The 20,980-nt window shown below is 48.2% G+C and overlaps 1 long non-coding RNA gene across 1 annotated transcript; it reads left to right on the plus strand.

The window, feature by feature from the left end:
• The first annotated feature begins 19,774 nt into the window (after window positions 1-19,774).
• On the plus strand, window positions 19,775-20,220 carry LOC311158506. Its single transcript, XR_014616462.1, has 4 exons — window positions 19,775-19,809; window positions 19,911-19,954; window positions 20,036-20,076; window positions 20,172-20,220. It is a non-coding gene; the product is annotated as an uncharacterized lncRNA (long non-coding RNA).
• Window positions 20,221-20,980: the final 760 nt, after the last annotated feature.

Genomic DNA, 20,980 nt, shown 5'->3' on the forward strand with positions numbered 1-20,980 from the left:
GAGCAACTGGATAGCTCCAGGTGCAGAGATGCTGAGAGGCTGCAGTGGGGAACTTGAGGGTGACAAGGAGAGGCTGAGGGGGAGCAGACACCTTGAGGGGAAAAGTGGGGGCTGCTTGAGGGCGACAGGTGAGCCAGCACTCACACCACCCCTAACCTCACCCTAAAATCCACCCCTAACCGGGTGGAGAGTGCACGGTGGAGGTCAGGGGGCCAAGGCACAATGTTGGGGGGCTGGGGGTGACACACAGACTTTGAGGGCTCAGGGGCAAAGAGGGGGAGGCTTGACAGGTGGAGAGTTCACACTGAGGGTTTGGGGTGCAAAGGACACAGAATACCAGGTAGGGTTAGGGTACAGGTGCAGCAGCCCTCACCCCAAACCTAAGGTCACCATAAACAGCACTCCTAGGTCACCAGTTTTCCCCAACAGCAGCACAAGGCAACGACCCTAATGGTGGGACAGCCCCAGAACCCTCTCAGCAGCTGCACGCAGCCACCCTAATAAAAAGGTAGCAATGATATTTGTGGTCTAGAGAATGACAGGAGTTGGGGGCTGAGCAGGTTTTTCGGGATTTTTTTAGGGCTTTTCTCATTGCTTTAAAAGGATATTTTAGGGTTTATATATCATAATCTAAACATAAATTATAATCTAAACATAAATTATAATCTAAACATAAATATAGAAAGCAAATAGATAAATAGGTAAAACTATAATATATTGTATATTATTGTAACATATATATAAATGATAGTCTATTACGTATACAAAGATATATAAATAGAGATTGTACATATAAAAATATTTAGATATAGTTTAAAATAAATTGGGGATTTTTTTGTTTTTATTAGGTTCTTAGGTTTTTTATATATAATATAAATATAAATAATATAAAACTTTAAATCCAACTATACAAATATATAATATATATACCAATACCTAGTAATATTTAATATAAATAAAAATAAGTAATAGAAATATATAATATAAAAATAATATACCTATTCCTATATTAAAAGGTACTCTCTATAACGTATATAAATTATATATCTAGATATAATAAATAAAATATATCTAGATATATATATCTAGATATAATAAATAAAAATTATTAATGTACATGTCAATATAATTATGAAAAATAAAATTATTTAAAAAAGTTTAAATATGGTTTAAATAAAGAGGTGTCTTTGGCTTTTATTTGGTTAGAGGCAGGGGTTTTATTTTAAATAAGTATTGTAGAAATGTAAATCTAAATATAGAAATATACAATAAATATATAAAGATATATAACAAAAATTAAACTATAACTATAACTATAAATATAATTTACAAGTAATATGAAGATATGTAATATGGAATATAAATAACATTATATAGCAATATAAATTATAAATAAAAATGTGAATAAAAATATGAAAAATATACCTATAAAAATATGTAAATATAGTTTAAAAGAAAGGTTTTTTTAAGTTTTTATTTGGTTAGAGGCAGGGTTTTTATTTAGAATAATATGAATATATATATTATTGTTATTCAATATATATTGTTATTCAATATATCTTGTTAATCAAGATATAAATATATATATAGAATATAAATAAATATAAATAATAATAAGATATGTAATATAGAATACAAATAACACTATACATTAATATACATTTTAAATGTAAATGTGAATATAAATATGAAAAATATAATTTAAAAAAAAATTAAATACAGTTTAAAAAAAGGGGTTCTTCATGGCTTTTATTTGGGTCGAGGCAGGGTTTTTTTAAAAAATAATATTAGTGTTATAGAAGTAAAAATCTGAACACAGAAATACATAATCAATATATAAAATATGTATAAAAATATATAAATAAAGTAATAGAAATAGAAGTAATATAGAATATAAATTTATATATGAATAGAAAACTATAAATATAAATGTATAAATAAACATTATACATAAATAGACATTATAAATATAAATGTGAATATAAATATGAAAAATATAAAAATAAAATATATTTCAATATTGTTTAAAAGAAATGGTTGGGGGGGGGGAGAGTTCTGGTTCTTATTGGGTTAGAGGCAGGGTTTTTTTTTTCCTGGTTGGTTTAGGGCACTTATTTTAGAGGAGTTTTTGGCGGGGATCGCCCCTGTTCTTTTTTTCCGCCTTCCCTGCCCGCAGCCCCAAGGCGCGCGGCAGCCCCCGGCTGGGGTGCGCGGCAGTGCTGCCGCACTGTGGGAGAGCGCGGTACTGCAGCCCTGCAGCGGCAGGCAGCCGCGCGGCCGCCATGTTGGGAGTGGCATGCCACGGGTGTCTCGGACTCTCTTGACCTTCTCAAGGTGGCGGCAAAAAGGGCGGGATAATCGAGGACCGCGGTCTGTCTAAACGGGCTGCCTGCACGACACGCCGACTCCGACGCGGCCCTGGAGGGATTTTGTGTGGCATTTCAAGTGCCGCGAACACGGGCTGTGTGGTCAGTGGCGCCACGAGCGGGCTTATTGCGGCGGGTTGCTGACAGGCATCGACGAAACGCCTCTCTCTGCCCGGGTCCTCTCATGGCTCCCGCCATATTTGGAGTGGCGTGTCGCCGATCTCGCGGAGTCGCTTGACCTTCTCAACATGGCGCGGGAAAAGGTGGGGAAAATCGAGGACCACGGTCTGTCTGCCACCTTGTGGACAAAGAGCGGTACTGCAGACCCCCCGAGCCACCGCCCCGTCCCTCGCCGCTGGGTGCAAGGGGCGCGGGCGAAGAACAGCTGCCGAGCGAGGGAAGGCGAGGGGGGGGAGCGAGCGGCGAGCGGGGCGGTGTCTGTAGATAGAAGGGAGGGGTGAAGGAGATTCAGGAGTGCAAAAGGACACGATGACTGAAGTGGATGGCAGCGGCGAGGGTGGCCCGGCGGGCTGGTTTCGGCGGGCGGCAGGGGCGCGGTCGCAGCGCTCCACGGGCCGGGAGCAGCGGGCGGGGGTGGGCGAGCAGCGTCGGAACAGGGCTGCACCCCCCCGAACCCCGCGCGCGCCCCTGTCCAGGCGGCGGAAGCGACCTCGTGCCGGAAAGTCCCGCCGGGGCGGCTCCGGGGTGGCGCGCGGGCGGGACGCGCCGGCGAGAGCCGTGCGGAGGCGAGGGGAGCTTCGCCGGGCCGGCGGGCGGGAGGGGCGGCACGGGCGCTGCGCTGCTCCGGCCGGTTCCGCTCTGTCCACTCCGGGCGCGGGGCCCAGGCGCCGCCGGGGCCCTCGGGCTCGGTGCCAGCCCCGCCGGGCAGGTGGAGGCGAGTGGAAGTCTCCCGGCGCGGCGCTGGCCCCGCGTGCCGGCGGAGCCGCTTTCTTGCCGGGAGCCGCGCTCCATCCGGTGCCGGGATCGCCGGGCCACCCCGGGGCGCCGAGTGCCGCCGTTCCCCTGGCTCGCGTGGTCTTCCCGGCGCCTCCCGCCCCCGGAGCGGCGCCAGCCGGGAGCGAGTCCCGGCAAGGGGCGCTGGGGGGACACTTGTCGCTTGTCATCTTCGGACCGTTCTCGCCAAAGTAAATGAAAGGAGAAAAGGGAAAAAAAAAACCCCAGCCCTGACCACGCAGGCTTTTTCTCTGTTGGATTTGTTGGTGTTGCTCTGTAAGCGAGCCACAGCTTTAAGTAATACCGCGGGCGTCTTCTGGAAACAGCGTTCCATGCTTTTCGCACTGTGTGAGACCTCCGGGTTGCGTTTTTTCATTGCTGCGTCCATTCAGCGGCAGGGGCAGAAGGAATTGCAGAGGGCGTGTGACGAACATCTTTTTGTCATGAGGGTTTTGGTGGTTTGGTTTTTTGTATCGGAGTAGTTAAGAGTTTTAGAAGATAGAAGAAGAAATTACAGTTTTGACCAAATTTTTCATTTTGGCTAATACATGAGACATTAGGTAAAATAAGTAAAAAATGGAACTTTTTTCTGTTGTTTGTGTTTGGCAATATAGTTTAGAGAGGATTTGGATGAGGCTGATAGCGGATATCCTATTATATGATCACTTTAGGATGTCTTATTTTATTATAGTGTCGGTTTAATGCTCATATTAATCTATTTTAATTGTATGTATACATTTATGTATACATACAGGTAAATATATTTAATGGCAGTGCCGTTTAATAAATAGGGGCATTTATATGTGACTTTTATGCATTTTTTGGTGGTATATAGTGCGTCGGTTTATTTTTTGGTGTTATTTACTACTTGTAATTTGGTTTTTGTGATTTTTTTAAAATTAAGCTTGGTATAGCAGTGTTTAATGGTGGAGTTAAATAAGGTATGATACTTTATAGTTAATTTTTATTTGTTTTGGTTATGTGTGTAGGTTAAATGGGGTTGTTAAAGGGTGAGTGGGTTTTGCTGGTTTGTGGGGTATTTTTTGTTTTTGTTTTTGGTGCTTTAGTTTATTTTTTGGACAGAAATGACAGCATTTTGAGTTGTTGGGTGTTGCTGATGGTGTATTGTTGAGGTGGTAATTGGTATTTGTTGGGGTGTTTTTTAAGAAGAGTTATTATACATGGTTTTAGATAGTTGAGGCCAGGTTTTTAATTGTTTTATGTACTAGTAGCTCTTTTAAATGTTTATTTGAGATATTTGGGTTTTAGGAATATTTTTTTTGGAGAAAATCCATGTTTAGCATATATGAGTAGTGTATGAGTTTTCAGGTTATAATGGAATTTTCAAATTTTATTTTTACTGAGGTTTTTAAGGTTTTATTGCAGTTAGATTTTGTTATGTTAAAAATAGGTGGAATTTTATATGTTGTAATGAAATTAGCATGTAATGCTGTTCAGTAAGGTTTTATATTTTTGTGGTTTTTATGTGTTAGGTTAATGATTTTGTATAGATCAAAAGACATGTTTCTTTTATTTGGTAACAGGAAGGTTTTTTTTAGTTTTAGGGATTTTTTGGTAAAGATTTTACAGGTTTTATTAGGGGGATTGGACATGGGGTCTTTGTTTTTATATTAGGTAGGTGGTTATAGGTAATTGGAGCTGGGTTTTCTGGTGGAGTTTTTTTGGAGTTTTGTTGTTTAAAACTTACGTATTTGTCTACCTGTGTTTCTGATACAACTCTAAGCATCCATTATCGCTTGCGTGTTTTAGATGGTCCATGCATGTTGTGCCGAGAATAAAAAATGGGCCAACACACCTTGTTCGTCGCTCTCACGGGAACTCGGGAAGGAGTACAGGGCTCATTGATGAAGCCTAGACCTCTTCCATTTGAAGGTGTCACCTGGGGAGCCTTCAGAAACAGCCCAGGAGATGCTGTAAGTTGGGGAACTAGCGAGGAGGAGCCAGAGTCCCCTCAAGTTTCAGCAGTGCCAAATCACCTTGTCTCCTCTTAACCCAGGCAGACCCTGCGATGACAGCGCAGGCCTCCGAGCCGGGCATTCTGAGGAGAATGGTGAGTAGCAGACTTGTTCCCACAGCCAAGGGACTGCGGGAAATTCCCAGCAGGAGAGGCAGCCTTCCTTCTCACCAGATGCAGATTCTCCTCCCCGGACGTCCAAGAGATAAGTCGTGGGCTATGACACCCAGAGGGGATGAAAGCGAGGTGCTGGGCGGGGGGGGGCTTCTAGAGCAGCAACCTTGGAGGGGGGTGATGTGCAAGAGGTGGCCCCTTAGGCTACATAAAGCAAAAGTCTCACAGTGCTGAGGTGCTCAGGGGCAGAGCAGTTCCAGTGCACAACGTGTTACCTGTCTATACTGCCTTCTGTGTCTTGTGTCACATGTCTTTTGCCTTAGTCCTTTGAGGGGCTCATCAGCAACCCAGGTGTCTTTGCAACTCCGATCTCTGTGTTCCTGGGCTCAGTGCTGATTCCTTCGAATCCTTGACTCAGGAGCCTGGGCAGGCATGGCATAGCATCTCTCTTTAGAAGTATCCAGTCAGATGTCTTTTAAGGTCTTGTTCTGAGCTGTTCTCAACAGCTGTGCACCACAACAATCTATTATAGCCGATTAGGACTTGTACAAGTGCCAAGATAGGTGTAGGATTCTTACCCCTGAGTGGTGGCTGCCTCCTGAAATTTTGAACTGCACCGTATGTCTCCCACTACCAACCACCTCCTACGCAGGCTGCCTTGACTGTCCCGTGCACCTCCTGCAAACTTCTATCAGGAACCTGGCCTGATGAGTTCTCTTTCACAGGTAAAAGGACTGGCCTTGGTGTTCAGGGGTCTGTGGCCCTGGGCGGCCACCTCCTGAAATTCCAAATGGCACAGGATGCCTCCCAGACCCAGCCTGGCACCATTGGGAGCTCTGGCTTCTTTGACAGTCCCAAGCATCTCCTGGAAACTGACTTCACGTACCTGCGCCGCTGAGTTTTGTTTCCCAGGGAAAAGGGCCAGCCTTTGTGTTCAGGGGCCTGTGGACGTAAGTGGGCGGCCGCCTCCCGAAATTCTGCACGGTTCTGGATGCCTCCCAGACTCAAGCTGCCACCACTGCCAATTTGGGCTTCTTTGACAGTGCCTAGTGCCTCCTTCAAATTAACATCAGGAACCTGGGCTGGTGAGTTTTATTTCCCTGGGAAAGACCAAGTCTATTTTGTCAATTAACCCATTGCATGTTCATAGAAGACATACGCACGTTCATTAGACGGTCTTATCAAAGTTTTTGAGCTTGTGCAGTTCTTTAGTGACATGTTTGTAACCCACACCCTTTTTTTCCATCCGCTTCAGCCCCAGGGTTGGTGGGGGGCCCCTCTCTTTATCTCTCTTCAGCTTGGATGGTTGCATTTCTTTCTAAGTAGCCTTGAATTTCCTTTGTTCTCTCTGCAGGACTTTTTGGAAGCACAGAAGTTAACAGACTACAAAAGCTTAAACAGTATACTTCAGCTAAATCCAAAATTGGTTTCTTCCCTAAGTTAAACTCCCAACCTCCCGTCTCATCTGCGCCGTTTGGAATTTTAGGAAGCGGCAGCCCACTCGGCACCAAAGGTCTCGGGCCGGTGCAGGCCCACGGACACGAATGCCAGCCCTTTTTCCACGGGAAACAAAGCTCACCATCCCAGTTTCCTTACCGGGATGGCATTTGGCACTCCCAGTTCTTGTCGCCTGCAGGTTTGGTCTCAGGGTTATGGGGTGCTTCCTCCCAAGCCTTACCTCCTCACCTCAGCCCTCTACTGCTGCATCCCTTTTTCTGCCCGTAACACCTCCTCTATCTTCCAGCCTGCCCTTGCCCTATCCCTCACTCCACCCTTCACCCCTCCCCACCACCCTCCCTGCTGCAGCCATGTCTCCACCCACCTGTTAATCCCCTCCAGCAGCCAGTGGGAGCCTGAACTCTTGGAGGACAGTGCAGCTTGGAGGACAGGCAGGGACAGTGTCTCTGGGCTGCAGGGTGTCACAAGGGGCTGAGGGGGGTGGGCTGGAGGGTGACACAGAGGATGGGGGCAGCTGAGAGGTGGAAGGGGTCTTTAGGAGCAAGTGGATGGCTCCGGGGTGGCACAGAGATGCTGAGAGGCTGCAGTGGGGAACTTGAGGCTGACAAGAAGAGGCTGAGGGGGAGCGGATGCCTTGAGGGGAAAAGTGGGGGATGCTTGAGAGTAACAAGTGAACCAGCCCTCCCACCACCCCTACCCTCACCCTAAAAACCGCCCCTACCCAGGTGGAGAGCTTGCAGTCAAGGTCAGGGGGCCAAGGGACAAAGTTGGAGGGCTGGGGGTGACACAAAGACATGTGGGCAAAGAGGGGTGGTTTGACAGGTGGACAGCACACACTGCAGGTTAGGGGTAAAAAGGACAAGACACAGAGTAGCAAGTAAGGTTAGGCGACAGGTGCAGAAGCCCTCTCCCCAGCCCTAAACATCACCAGCTTTCCCCAACAGCAGCACAAGGCAGCAACCGTAATAAAAAGGTAGCAATGATGTTTGTGGGCTAGAGAGTGAAAGGTAGGAACTGGTGACTGTGTAGTTTTGTAGGGGTTTTTTTAGTGTTCTTTTCAGGGCCTGAAAAGGAAATGTTAAGGTTTTTTGGTGGGAGTTTTTTAGGGACTTTATGGGAATGTGTAGGATACTTTTAGGGCTTTTAAATGATTTTGTTAGGGTATTTTAAGGGCTTTCTTAGCACTTTTTAGCATTTCTTAGGGGGGTGTTGGGTGTTCTTGGGGCTTTTTTAGGACTATTGAGGGTATATGAGGACTTTATAAGGATTAGGGTATTTTTACTGTTTTTAAGGGAATATTTAGGGTTTTTTTTTAAAGGTCTTACCAGGGAATTTTAAGGATTTTTGGGGTATTTTTTCAGCTCTTTTAGGACTATTTAGGGTATATTTAGGGATTTTTGGGGTGTTTTAGGTGTTTTTTAAAAGTACAGTGTTCTTAGTGTATTTTAAGGGTATTTTGAAGGGGTTTTAGGACATTTTTAAGATTGGGGGTTTTTAGGGTCTTTTCATGGCACAACACACAGAGGCTGAGGGGCACCGCAGGGGCTCGAGGGTGACAGAGGCCGGGAGCCGAGGGAGGAACAGGGACAGGGGTACAGCAGGCGACACACAGAGATGCCGAGGGTGGCAGGCGCAGCCAGAGGGCACACGGAGAAGCTGGGGGAAGAGGGGCAAAGGAGAGGGATTCAGGATGAAACACAGGAGTCGAGGGGCAGCAGAGAAGGGGCTCAAGGGTGATGCACAGGCCCTGAGGGCTGGGGGGCAGAAGGAGGGGTTGAGGGGTAAAGGGAGAGGGCTTGAGGGCTGGCCAGTCCAGTGGAGATCAGGGGTACAGGGTACACTTTAGGAGGTAAGTTTGTGTACAGGCGTACCACCCCTTACCCCAGCCCTAACTTCACCCTAACCAGCCCCCCTAACAACAGCCTTTTCCCTCAACAGCAGCACAACACAACAACCCGAACAGCGAGATCACCCCGGAACCCTCCCGGCGGGACAAGACGGCAACCCTCACACCACGACAACGACAGAACTCTGAGAGGACAAGAAAACCCACTCTAAAAAGGGTAGGGACAACTTCTGAAGGCTAGAGAGTAAGAGGTAGAATTCGGAGTTTTTTTTCCAGGACTTTTAAAGATATTTCGGGGATTTTGGAACGTTTTTTAGGACTTTTCTGGGATTCTTTAGGGTATTTTTGGGGCTTTTTCAAAGCCATTTTAGGACTCTTTATATAATTTTGACAATTATGGCCAGGGTCAGAGTACACACCCTCCAAAAAGGCAGCTGCAGTCTGTGAGAAATCGTTCACTGTCTGCAGTTTTGGAGGCCTAATCCCAGTTTTGGCCACGGGCACACAGAGAGGAAAGACCATCAATTTCCTTGGAAAGGAAAGTCCGACAACCCATTGTTTAAGGGCTGTGTGGGAACTCCCCACAGGAACTCCCACTCCTGTGGGAACTCCCCACAGGACCTTTCTTCACCTCACCTCCCACTCCAAGGTGTAGCGGTCACCTGTGCGACCGACCATTGTCAGAGGGTTACCCGGGCACACCCACACATGGAGCCACCAGTCCAGAGGGGCTAACAGAGGTCCCCCAAGCGTCCCTCTAGGAACCACGGTCGGAACATTCAGCAAGGGACCCACCTGGGCACAGAGCAGCGCTTCGAAAAAATGCCAAGGGAAGAGCCCTCTTGCTAAGCGGCAGCACCTGGGCAGGACGTGGGGTTCCAGGGGAGAGATTTCAACTTTCCCCTTTTATTGTGTCAGTCCCTTCCTAGAGCTCCCAGACCCTCCACAGCACTCCCAGAAAAGAGAGGGAGTATCGGGAGAAAAGGGGTTTAAATCGAGGGAAAAACCTTCCTTTTCCATTATTTTTGGTGTTCAAACGGTGAGGGAATCTGCTTTCCCTGCAATTTCAGTGGTCTCAGTTGAAAGAATCCCTGTCTTTTTTATGCACTTAGGGGTATTAATTGACAGGGAATCCAAATTTTCCATCATTTTCTAGTTTAAATAGAAGGAGAAAACCTTGATGATGTTTTTTTATCAGTTGGAATTAAGGGTAACCGCCCCCTTGTTGATGTCCTAAGGCTTAAATTGAGGGCGAAGCCCAGCCATTCCTCCTTCTTAAGGGATTGGATGGAGGGAAAAATCCCTCTTTTTTCATCACTGCAGAGATTTATAGTGAGGAAACTCCCTCTTTCCCCAGTATTTTAAGGGATTAAATTAAAGGGCACCAGAGATTTATTTGCATTTTTATCAGTTTTAGTGGCAGCCACTGCCCCATTTCCTCATTTTAAGTGCTTGACTCAAAGGAAGCTCTTCCTTTTTCAGCATTTTAATGGTTTAGAACTACATTTCAGGCCACCTCTATCTGTACCCTAGGACCAAGTATCTCAGAGGAGGGTGAGCCTGGCACATACTTACACCTAATGCTGCCTAGGAATACATTGTTTTCCTTTTTTAGTCATAACATAGATAGTTGTAATTAGAGGTCCCAAGGAGATTTTGGCCATTTGTAAAACTAGTCTCCCTCTCCACCGTACTTAGTCACACATGCAGCAAAACCTAATAGTTACTAAGGACTAAATATGTAAGTTGATAGCAAATTACCTAGCTTCCCAGCCCTGCTGCCTGAATATAAAGCTTTATTTCTTACCTGCTTTTTGCCCTTTTCCTCACAGTAGCTGTAGCAAAAAAAGAAACTGCTGTTATTTCCCTGCAGAGTTATCTCCTGAATCAAACTATTTATTCCCCTCAAATTAAAGTCAGAGGAGCCAAACAGCAGCAGCTGCTCTGAGGGCTTTTATACCCGGTGGGTTTTGCCCCCTCCCTTTTCCTGGGTGCCATGGGAACGAGAGGTGGGCACAATCAGGGGTATATTAACCCCAGCCTTGGCTGAGGGGCTTCATTCCCTCTCTGGCTGTCTGGGATCATCTGTGATAAGAGGTCTCTCATTTCAGAGAAGAGGCTTTTTGGGCTTATCTCAGCTGGTTTTTAGCAGGCATCTGAAGTTATAGAGGCTTTGAAGATACTCTGAAGTAAACAGCATTGGACACAGAGAGTATTTAAGTTCATGATTTTGGGTTGTGTGTTTAGGGGTGGTAAAGGGCTTTTGTAATTTCTGCTTTTGTTCTTATTTTGTTGATTTTCTTCTTTATCCTTTTAGGAGGAGCACAGCTTCCAGAAGTTCCAGGTTGTGTCAAGTACAACACTTTTTTCAGCAGATTAATTGTGTCACAAAAGGCATCTGCCCAGTGTCAAAGATAATGTTTGAGATTGTGGCCTCAGGTGAGTTGAGGATTGTGACAAGGAGAGGGAAGGTGAGCAGGTATCTGGTTAGGAGTTACTGGGGGGGGGTTGAAGGCAGCAGGGTGAGAAATGGTATCTATTTGAGGGCCCCCCCAAGGCTTTTCACAAGCGTAGCAGAGGCATTCACATGTCTTACAACACACAAGCTCATCCACTGCAGTCACAGAAATGCCACGTAACTTTGCCTTTCTCTAACCCAGGTGCCACTCAGGATAACAGGCACAGCCTTGGACTCAGGATGAAGCTGGAGACTCAAGACCTAGGCACACTCAGGAGAGGGCAAGTAGCTGACTTGCTGGGATTTGGCCCACGTAACACTAAACTCATACGTTGTTTTTGGTTTTCTTTATTGTAGCTGAGCGAGAGGCTAACAGGCCATCACGGGGCCTTCTGAGGCAGGCTCATTTCAGGTCCAATTCACATCACCGGTCATCCAAAAGATAAGTTGGGGGCCACAGCCTGGAGATGGGAGGGTAGGAGAGTAATGGGTTGGAAATTGCTGGGACAGATTTAAAAGTTAGCAGAGGGTAAAGGGATGTCCTCTAAGAGGCCCCTTAGGACAGTTAAAGGGAGAGGCTCTACTTTTGATCGCAGCTGTCGGGCGCGCAGCGCAGAACAGTTCCGGTCTGCGTCGTGTTGTCCGGTGTACCGTGTGCCCTAATGCGCCTTTGGAGGCCCTCGGATCAGATATCTCTGCCTTTTCCTCTCGAGGCCCTTATCACAAGCATCAGCCGTCATCTCTAGGTTCTCGAACGCTCGCACTTCTCGGCACAATGCCGATGTCATTTGTTCTTTTACAGGTGGGCTCAGCCAGGTCTGAGTCTCATCTCAGAAGCATCGAGTCAGGTGTTTTTTGAGGCCATGTCTCCAGGTGTATCACCATCCATACTTTCCAGGCAGGCATCAGAGCCACTTCTCTCTTCAGAAGCATCCGGTCAGATGTCTTCTCAGGTCTTGTTCTGAGCTGTATGGACAGCTGCCTTCCACAAGAATCCATTATTGCAGATTAGGACTTGTACGAATGTGAGCTCAGGTAGAGGATTCTGACCGTAGCATTCTCAGAGATCCATCTTTGCAGTTCTTGGAATAAATCATTCAGTTAGCATCTTTTTCCAGGGTTCTCTGAGCCTCATCAGCTCACCATCATTCTCACCTCGGTCATCTCATTTTGCATTCTCTCAGTCCCTGCAGTCATTTTCCTTGCCAAGTGCTTTCTGTCCCTGTTGTGTCCCCGTTGTTTGTCACGTCCTGTCCTGTGTCACGGGTGTCTGCACGTATTTGTGCCGGAGCTGTTCTGCCCTGCTGCATAGCCCGGTGCAAAAGAAGTCCCGGGGACTTGCAGTTTGTAATTTGGGGTGTAGTTGGCCTCTAGATAGGATTTGTAGAAGGACACAAGATATCTGGAGCTCTTAAGTTATCCTGCAACACTTTGACTTTTCTCCTAACTGTTTTTTCAGATTCATGGTGATTAAATCTGTGCCAGAGCAGCCCACCCTGGGTGAGGAGGTTTCCTCGAGCAGGTCAGTAACTGTTTGTGTCTGCAGGGGGATTGTAAAGTGGGACTCTGTTACAGCACTGTTCTTTGTCTTTCTTTTTAGGAAGTAAAGCTGGATATCAGCAGTCAGGGTGAGGTGGCCAAGGTAAGCATTGAGTAGTGTACGGAAGCAGTTGTTGCTCAAGTCTCACTTTGTGGTGTGACTCTAAGCCCCTGTCCTTGTTTGCGTGCTTTAGGCGGTCCCCTCGGAGTATGCCAAGCCCTGTCACCACCCGGCCGACGCACCGGGTTTGCCGCTCCTGTGAGCCCTCTGGAGATATTACGGGACTCAGTGACGAAGTCTCTGCCTTTCCTGTTTAAAGTTGTCACCCGGGTAGCCTTTGGCAACAGCCGAGGAGACGCGGTGAGCCGGGGAAGTAGGGAGAAGGAGCGAGGGTCCCCTCAGGTTTCAGCAATGCCACATCACCTTGTCTCCCCTTAACCCAGGTGCACCCTGCCACACTGGTGTCTGCCTCTGAGCGAGCCTGAAGCGTGGGGCCCCCGGAGCCGGGCATTCTTATGAGAACGGTGAGTATCAGAATTGTTAGGTTTTGGCCCCTGTGCTGCTGAGATCATGCATTGATGTTTGGTTTTCTTAAACCTAGTTGACCAAGAAACAACAGGATGGTGTTGAACAACAGTGCCACAGCAGGAGCTCCCCAGATGTCGCAGTCACCTTCTTTTGCAACCGGCATGGATTGGCACCCCCAGATGTCTGAGAGATAAGTAGAGGGCCAAGAGCCACAGAGGGGATGAAAGTGGGGTGCTGGGTGGGGACCCACCGGGGAGGGGCTTTTAAGTCCACTTTGGAGATGGAGGTGTCCATGAAGAGGCTCCTTAGGCCACATAAAAGAAGTCTCACTTTTGATGACAGAGCTGAGGTGCGCAGGGCAGAGCAGTCCCGGTGTATGTTGTGTCAGTTGTCCATTGTGCATTCTCTGTTGTTTGGGTGTCTCATGTCTTTTATCTCAGGCCTTTGAGGGGCATTTCAGAAACCCTGGAATCATTCTTAGCATCTGTGATCTCTGCATTTTGTAGTCTGGCCATAAAACTTGTGACTTGGGAATGCAGGCAGGCATCAGAGCTACTTCTCTCTTCAGAAGCATCCGGTCGGTCAGATGTCTTTTCAGGTCTTGTTCTGAGCTGTACGGACAGCTGCCCTCCGCAGGGATCCATTATGGTAGATTAGGACTTGTAAGAATGTGAGCTCAGGTAGAGGATTCTGACCGTAGCTTTCTTAGAGATCCATCTTTGCAGTTCTTGGAATAAATCATTCAGTTAGCATCTTTTTCCAGGGTTCTCTGAGCCTCATCAGCTCACCATCATTCTCACCTCGGTCATCTCATTTTGCATTGTCTCAGTCTCTGCAGTCATTTTCCTTGCCAAGTGCTTTCTGTCCCTCTTGTGTGCCCGTTGTTTGTCCTGTCCTGTGTCACGGGTGTCTGCACAGGTTTGTGCCGGAGCTGCTCTGCCCTGCTGCATAGCTTGGTGCAAAAAGGAGAAGTCCCGGGGACTTTCAGTTTGTAATGTGGGGTGTAGTTGGCCTCTAGATGGGATTTGTAGAAGGACACAAGATATCTGGAGCTCTTAAGTTATCCTGCAACACTTTGACTTGTCTCCTAACTGTTTTTTCAGATTCATGGTGGTTAAATCTGTGCCAGAGCACTCCACCCCGGGTGAGGAGGTTTCCTCGAGGAGGTCAGTCAGTGTTTGCCTCTGCTGCAGGGGGATTGTAAAGTGGGACTCTGTTACAGCACTGTTCTTTGTCTTTCTTTTTAGGAAGTAAAGCTGGATATCAGCAGTCAGGGTGAGGTGGCCAAGGTAAGCATTGAGTAGTGTACAGAAGCAGTTGTTGCTCAAGTCTCGCTTTGTGGTGCAACTCTAAGCCTCTGTCCTTGTTTGCATGCTTTAGGCGGTCCCCTCGGAGTACGCCAAGCCCTGTCACCACCCGGCCGACGCACCGGGTTTGCCGCTCCTGTGAGCCCTCTGGAGATATTACGGGACTCAGTGATGAAGCCTCTGCCCTTCCTATTTAAAGGTGTCACCCGGGTAGCCTTTGGCAAAGCCGAGGAGACGCGGTGAGTCGGGGAGGTAGGGAGAAGGAGCGAGGGTCCACTTGGGTTTCAGCAATGCCACATCACCTTGTCTCCCCTTAACCCAGGTGCACCCTGCCACAATGGTGTCCACCTCCGAGTGAGCCTGAAATGTGGGGCCTGAGGACCCGGGCATTCTCAGGAGAATTGTGAGTATCAGAATTGTTGGGTTTTAGCTGTTGTGCTGCTGAGATCGTGCACTGATATTGGCAGACTAAGAGACAATTGTCTGGTGTCAGGAGGGACTTCCCAGATGGCGAGGTGGCCTTCTTGTGCACCTGACACAGCCTGGCATGCCCAGATCTCTGAGAGATAAGTAGAGGGCTAAGACCTGCAGCGGGGATGAAAGTGGGGTGCTGGGTTGGGACCCACCGGGAGGGGATTTTGAGTTGTTCTTGGAGATAGAAGTGTTCATGAAGTGGCCTCTTAGGGCACAAAAAAGCAAAGTGTCACTTTTGATGTCAGAACTGAGGTGCGCAGGGCAGAGCAGTCCTGGTGTGTGTTATGTCACTTGTCTATTGTGCATTCTGTGTTGTCTGGGTGTCTCATGTCTTTTACCCTAGGCCTTTGAGGGGCCTATCAGCAGCCCTGGCATCAGTCTTAGCATCTGTGATCCCTGCCTTCCTTGGCCTGGTATCAGCGCCATAGAACTTTTGACTCTGGAGCTCAGCCAGGCATCAGACTCGCATCTCTCTTCAGAAGCATCCGGTCAGATGTCTTTTCAGGTCTTGTTCTGAGCTGTACGGACAGCTGCGCTCTGCAAGGATCCATTATGGCAGATTAGGACTTGTAAGAATGTGAGGTCAGGTAGAGAATTCTGACAGTAGAGAGGATTATGACTGTAGGATTCTGGGGCATCCATCTTTGCAGTTCTTGGAATCAATCATTCAGTTAGCACCTTTTTCCAGGCTTCTCTGAACCTCATCAGCCCACCATCAGTCTACCCTCGGTCATCTCAGTTTGCATTCTCTCAGTCCTTGCAGTCCTTTTCCTTGCCAAGAGATTTCTGTCCCTGTTGTGTCCCCGTTGTTTGTCACGTCCTGTCCTGTGTCACGGGTGTCTGCACAGGTTTGTGCCGGAGCTGCTCTGCCCTGCTGCATTGCTTGGTGCAAAAGGCCAAGTTGTTTGGACTAGAAATTTGTAATGTGGGGTGTAGTTGGTCTCTAGATGGGATTTGTAGATGGCCACAAGATGTGTGGAGCTCCTAAGTTATCCTGCAGCACTTTGACCTTTGTCCTTTCTTTCAGATGCAGATGGATAAAGTCCCGGGCAGACCACCTCATCCTTGTTATGGGGATTCCCCTTAGCAGGTCAGTCAGTGTTTGTCTCTGCAGGGGGAGTGTCAAGTGTGACTCTGTTTACAGCACTGTTCTTTGTCTTTCTTTTTAGGAAGTCAAGGCAGAGAGCAGCAGTCAAGGCTGTATGGGCAAGGTGAGCATTGAGTAGCGTACAGAAGCAGTTGTTATTGCTCAAGTCTCATTTTTCTGGTGCAACTCTAAACAACCATTCTTGTTTGTGTGGTTTAGGCAATTGACTCTGAGTCTGTCCAGCCCCCGTCACCAATCGGCCGATGCACCGGGTTTCCTGCACGTGTGAGCCCTGTGGAAGTATTACAGGAGTCTGTGAAGGTGAAGCCTTCAAATCTTCTGTTCCACGGTCCCTTCCCGGTAGCCCTCAGGAACGGCCGAGGAGTTGCGGTGAGTGGGGGAGGTAGGGAGGAGGAGTGAGATTCCACTTAAGTCTCAGCAATACCCAATCACCTTCTCTCCACTTAACCCAGGTACATGCTGCCACAATGGCGACAGCCTCCGAGCGAGCCACAAGCGTGCGGCCCAGGGAGCCGGGAATTCTTTGGAGAAGGGTGAGTAGCAAAATTGTCAGGTTTTGGCTGCTGTACTGCTACCATTGTGCACTGATATTTGGTTTGCATTCTCTTGACAGGCTAAGAGACAATAGCCTGGCGTCCGAAGGGACTTTCCAGACGGCGCATCCGCTTTCTTTCTCACCTGACACGGATCGGCACGCCCACCTCTCTGAGAGATAAGTAGAGAGCTATGACTCACAGAGGGGATGAAAGTGGGGTGCTGGGTAGGCACCCACCGGGAGGGAACTTGCATTTGGCTTTGGAGATGGAGATGTCCATGAAGCCGCCCCTTAGGCCCTGTAAAAGGAAAGCATCACTTTTGATCACTACGCTGAGGTGCACAGGGCAGAGCAGTCCCACTGTGTGTCGTGTCACTTGTCAATCGTGAGTTCTGTGTTGTCTGGGTGTCTCATGTCTTTTACCCTAGGCCTTTGAGGGGCCTATCAGCAGCCCTGGCATCAGTCTTAGCATCTGTGATCCCTGCCTTCCTTGGCCTGGTATCAGCGCCATAGAACTTTTGACTCTGGAGCTCAGCCAGGCATCAGACTCGCATCTCTCTTCAGAAGCATCCGGTCAGATGTCTTTTCAGGTCTTGTTCTGAGCTGTACGGACAGCTGCGCTCTGCAAGGATCCATTATGGCAGATTAGGACTTGTAAGAATGTGAGGTCAGGTAGAGAATTCTGACAGTAGAGAGGATTATGACCGTAGGATTCTGGGGCATCCATCTTTGCAGTTCTTGGAGTAAATCATCCAGCTAGCATCTTTTTCCAGGGTTCTCTGAGCCTCATCAGCCCACCATCGGTCTACCCTCGGTCATCTCAGTTTGCATTCTCTCAGTCCTTGCAGTCCTTTTCCTTGCCAAGAGATTTCTGTCCCTGTTGTGTCCCCGTTGTTTGTCCCGTCCTGTCCTATGTCACGGGTGTCTGCACAGGTTTGTGCCGGAGCTGCTCTGCCCTGCTGCATAGCTTGGTGCAAAAGGCCAAGTTGCGGGGACTTGAAATTTGTAATTGTGGGGTGTAGTTGGATTTGAGTTGGTATTCCTAGATGGCCACAAGATGTGTGGAGCTCTTAAGTTATCCTGCAACACTTTGACTTTTGTGCTAATTGTTTTTTCAGATTCAGATGGATCAAATCTGTGCCAGAGCGCCGAATCCCGGGAGGGGAGGTTTCCCCGAACAGGTCAGTCACTGTTTGCCTCTGCTGCAGGGGGAGTGTAAATTTTGATTCTGTTACAGCACTGTTTTGTCTTTCTTTTTAGGAAGTAAAGCTGGATATCAGCTCTCCAGGTGAGGTGGCCAAGGTGAGCATTGAGTAGTGTACGGAAGCAGTTGTTGCTCAAGTCTCCCTTGGTGGTGCGACTCTAAGCCTCTGTTCTTGTTTGTGTGCATTAGGTGCTCCCCTGGGAGTATGCCAAGCCCGGACATCAACCGACCGACGCACCGGGTTTGTCGCTCCTGTGAGCCCTCTGGAGATATTATGGAACTCAGTGATGAAGCATCTGCCTTTCCTTTTTAAAGCTGTCACCCCGTAGCCTTTGGCAACAGCCGAGCAGATGAGGTGAATCTGGGAAGTAGGGAGAAGGAGCGACGGTCCACTCAGGTTTCAGCAATGCAACGTCACCTTGTCTCCCCTTAACCCAGGTGCACCCTCCCACAATGGTGTCAGCCTCCGAGAGAGCCTGAAGCGTGGGGCCCAAGGAGTGGGGCATTCTTATGAGAACCGTGAGTATCAGAATTGTTGGGTTTTGGCCCCTGTGCTGCTGAGATCATGCATTGATATTTGGTTTTCTTTAATGTAGCTGACTATGAACCAGCTGGATGTTGAACAAAGTGCCAGCAGGAGCTCCCCAGATGTCGCAGTCACCTTCTTTTGCAACCGGCACGGATTGGCACCCCCAGATGTCTGAGAGATAAGTAGAGGGCTAAGACCCACAGAGGGGATGAAAGTGGGGTGGTGGGTTGGGACCATCTGGGAGGGGTTTTTAAGTCGGCTTTGGAGCTGGAGGTGTCCATGAAGCGGCTCCTTAGGCCACCTCAAAGGAAAGTCTCACTTTTGATGACAGAGCTGAGGTGCGCAGGGCAGAGCAGTCCCGGTGTTTGGTGTCACTTGTCTATCGTGCATTCTGTGTTGTTTGGGTGTCTCGTGTCTTTTACCTTAGGCCCTTGAGGGGCCTTTCAGATACCTTTGCATCATTCTTAGCATCTCTGATCTCTGCATACTGTAGTCTGGCACCAATGCCATAGAACTTGTGACTTGTCAATGCAGGCAGGCATCAGAGTCACTTCTCTCTTCAGAAGCATCCGGTCAGATGTCTTCTCAGGTCTTGTTCTGAGCTGTACGGACAGCTGCGCTCCGCAAGGATCCATTATGGCGGATTAGGACTTGTTAGAATGTGAGGTCAGGTAGAGGATTCTGACCGTAGCATTCTCAGAAATGCATCTTTGCAGTTCTTGGAATAAATCATTCAGTTAGCATCTCCTTCCTCCAGGGTTCTCTGAGCCCCATCAGCTTGCTGTCATTCTCACCTCTGCCATCTCATTTTGCATTCTCTCAGTCTCTGCAGTCATTTTCCTTGCCAAGTGCTTTCTGTCCCTCTTGTGTGCCCGTTGTTTGTCCTGTCCTGTGTCACGGGTGTCTGCACAGGTTTGTGCCGGAGCTGCTCTGCCCTGCCCCATAGCCGGTGCAGTAGAAAAAATCCTGGGGACTTTCAGTTTGTAATGTGGGGTGTAGTTGGCCTCTAGATGGGTTTTCTAGATGGACCCAAGATATCTGGAGCTCTTAAGTTGTCCTGCACCCCTTTGACTTTTGTCTTAACTGTCATTCAGATGCAGATGGATAAAGTCCTGGGCAGACCGCCCCATCCTTGCTATGGGGATTCCCCTTAGCAGGTCAGTCAGTGTTTGTCTCTGCAGGGGGAGTGTCAAGTGTGACTCTGTTACAGCACTGTTCTTTGTCTTTCTTTTTAGGAAGTCAAGGCAGAGAGCAGCAGTTAAGGCTGTATGGGCAAGGTGAGCATTGAGTAGCGTACAGAAGCAGTTGTTATTGCTGACGTTTCACTTTCTGGTGCAGCTCTAAGCATCTATTGTTTTTTTCGTTTTAGGTGGTCCACTTGCAATCCATCTGGGCGGAGCAAGCCCATGCCAGGTGGGTGCAAGCTTAAGGTATAGGTGTGGCACACTCGTCAGATTAGGGAGGTTTTTTTTTCCCAGTATCTCAGCATGCTTTTCTACTTTGCTTCTTTGCAGGTGCTGTCACTGCCCTAGGCCTACCAAGGAACAGAGGAGAGCAGGTGAGTCGGTGTTTAGGCAGGTCGACTCATAAGTGAATATTATGCAGCAGCATGCCGAGCGTGTACCTTTTCTCTTTGCAGGGATCTTCCGGGAAGCCTCCCGAGTCAAATCAAGATTCGAGGTGAGCCGGGGCAGCAGTGCAGAGGAGTCCCGGGGATAACTCTTTTCATGGGCAATAATCACATTTTCCGTTTTGCCTTCGGTACCCCGAGGAAGTTTGTAGCCAAAGTTTGGAAACGGCAGCACCGAAGCACACGCGGAGAACCTCTCAACGTCCACATCCGACCGCCGATGGATTTCGTCCTCTCGTCTTCCAAAAGCTAAGTGTCGGGGCCAGCGGTCGGGGGGAGGGGAAAAACCTTTGCCATAACGGGGGGAAATCTGATGTCAGACTAGCAGAGAGGTCTGTAGCGGGCTAGGCCGTCCGGAGGTAAAGGGAGAGGGTTTGTCCTCAGCCTCAGCGGAGCCTTTGCCGGGCAGGGCAGTTCCGACCGACGTCCGCACGCTCGTGACCTTCGCGTCATCGGCCTCCTTCGACCCGACATCGTCACGGATCTTTCCCCCGAGGAGCTCGCCTTCGGGGCCGGAGCTATAGCCGCAGTCACCCGGCAGTCTCTTCTTCCTTCTTATATTGCATGTACCTGTGTTGGTTTCTATTGTACTTACACTGTAGGTAATTGTGCCGCCTTATATTTTGTGTACTTACACTGTAGTTGCCCCGCCTTATATTTTGTGTACTTACACTGTATGCTTCCACTGTATGTGCCGCCTTATATTTTGTGTACTTACACTGTAGGTAATTGTGCCGCCTTATATTTTGTGTACTTACACTGTAGGTAACTGTGCCGCCTTATATTTTGTGTACTTACACTGTATGCTTCCACTGTATGTGCCGCCTTATATTTTGTGTACTTATGCTGTATGCTTCCACTGTATGTGCCGCCTTATATTTTGTGTACTTATGCTGTATGCTTCCACTGTATGTGCCGCCTTATATTTTGTGTACTTACGCTGTATGCTTCCAC

Source organism: Fringilla coelebs (genome assembly GCF_963513975.1).
Source record: "Fringilla coelebs genome assembly, chromosome: 12".
NCBI lineage: Eukaryota > Metazoa > Chordata > Aves > Passeriformes > Fringillidae > Fringilla > Fringilla coelebs.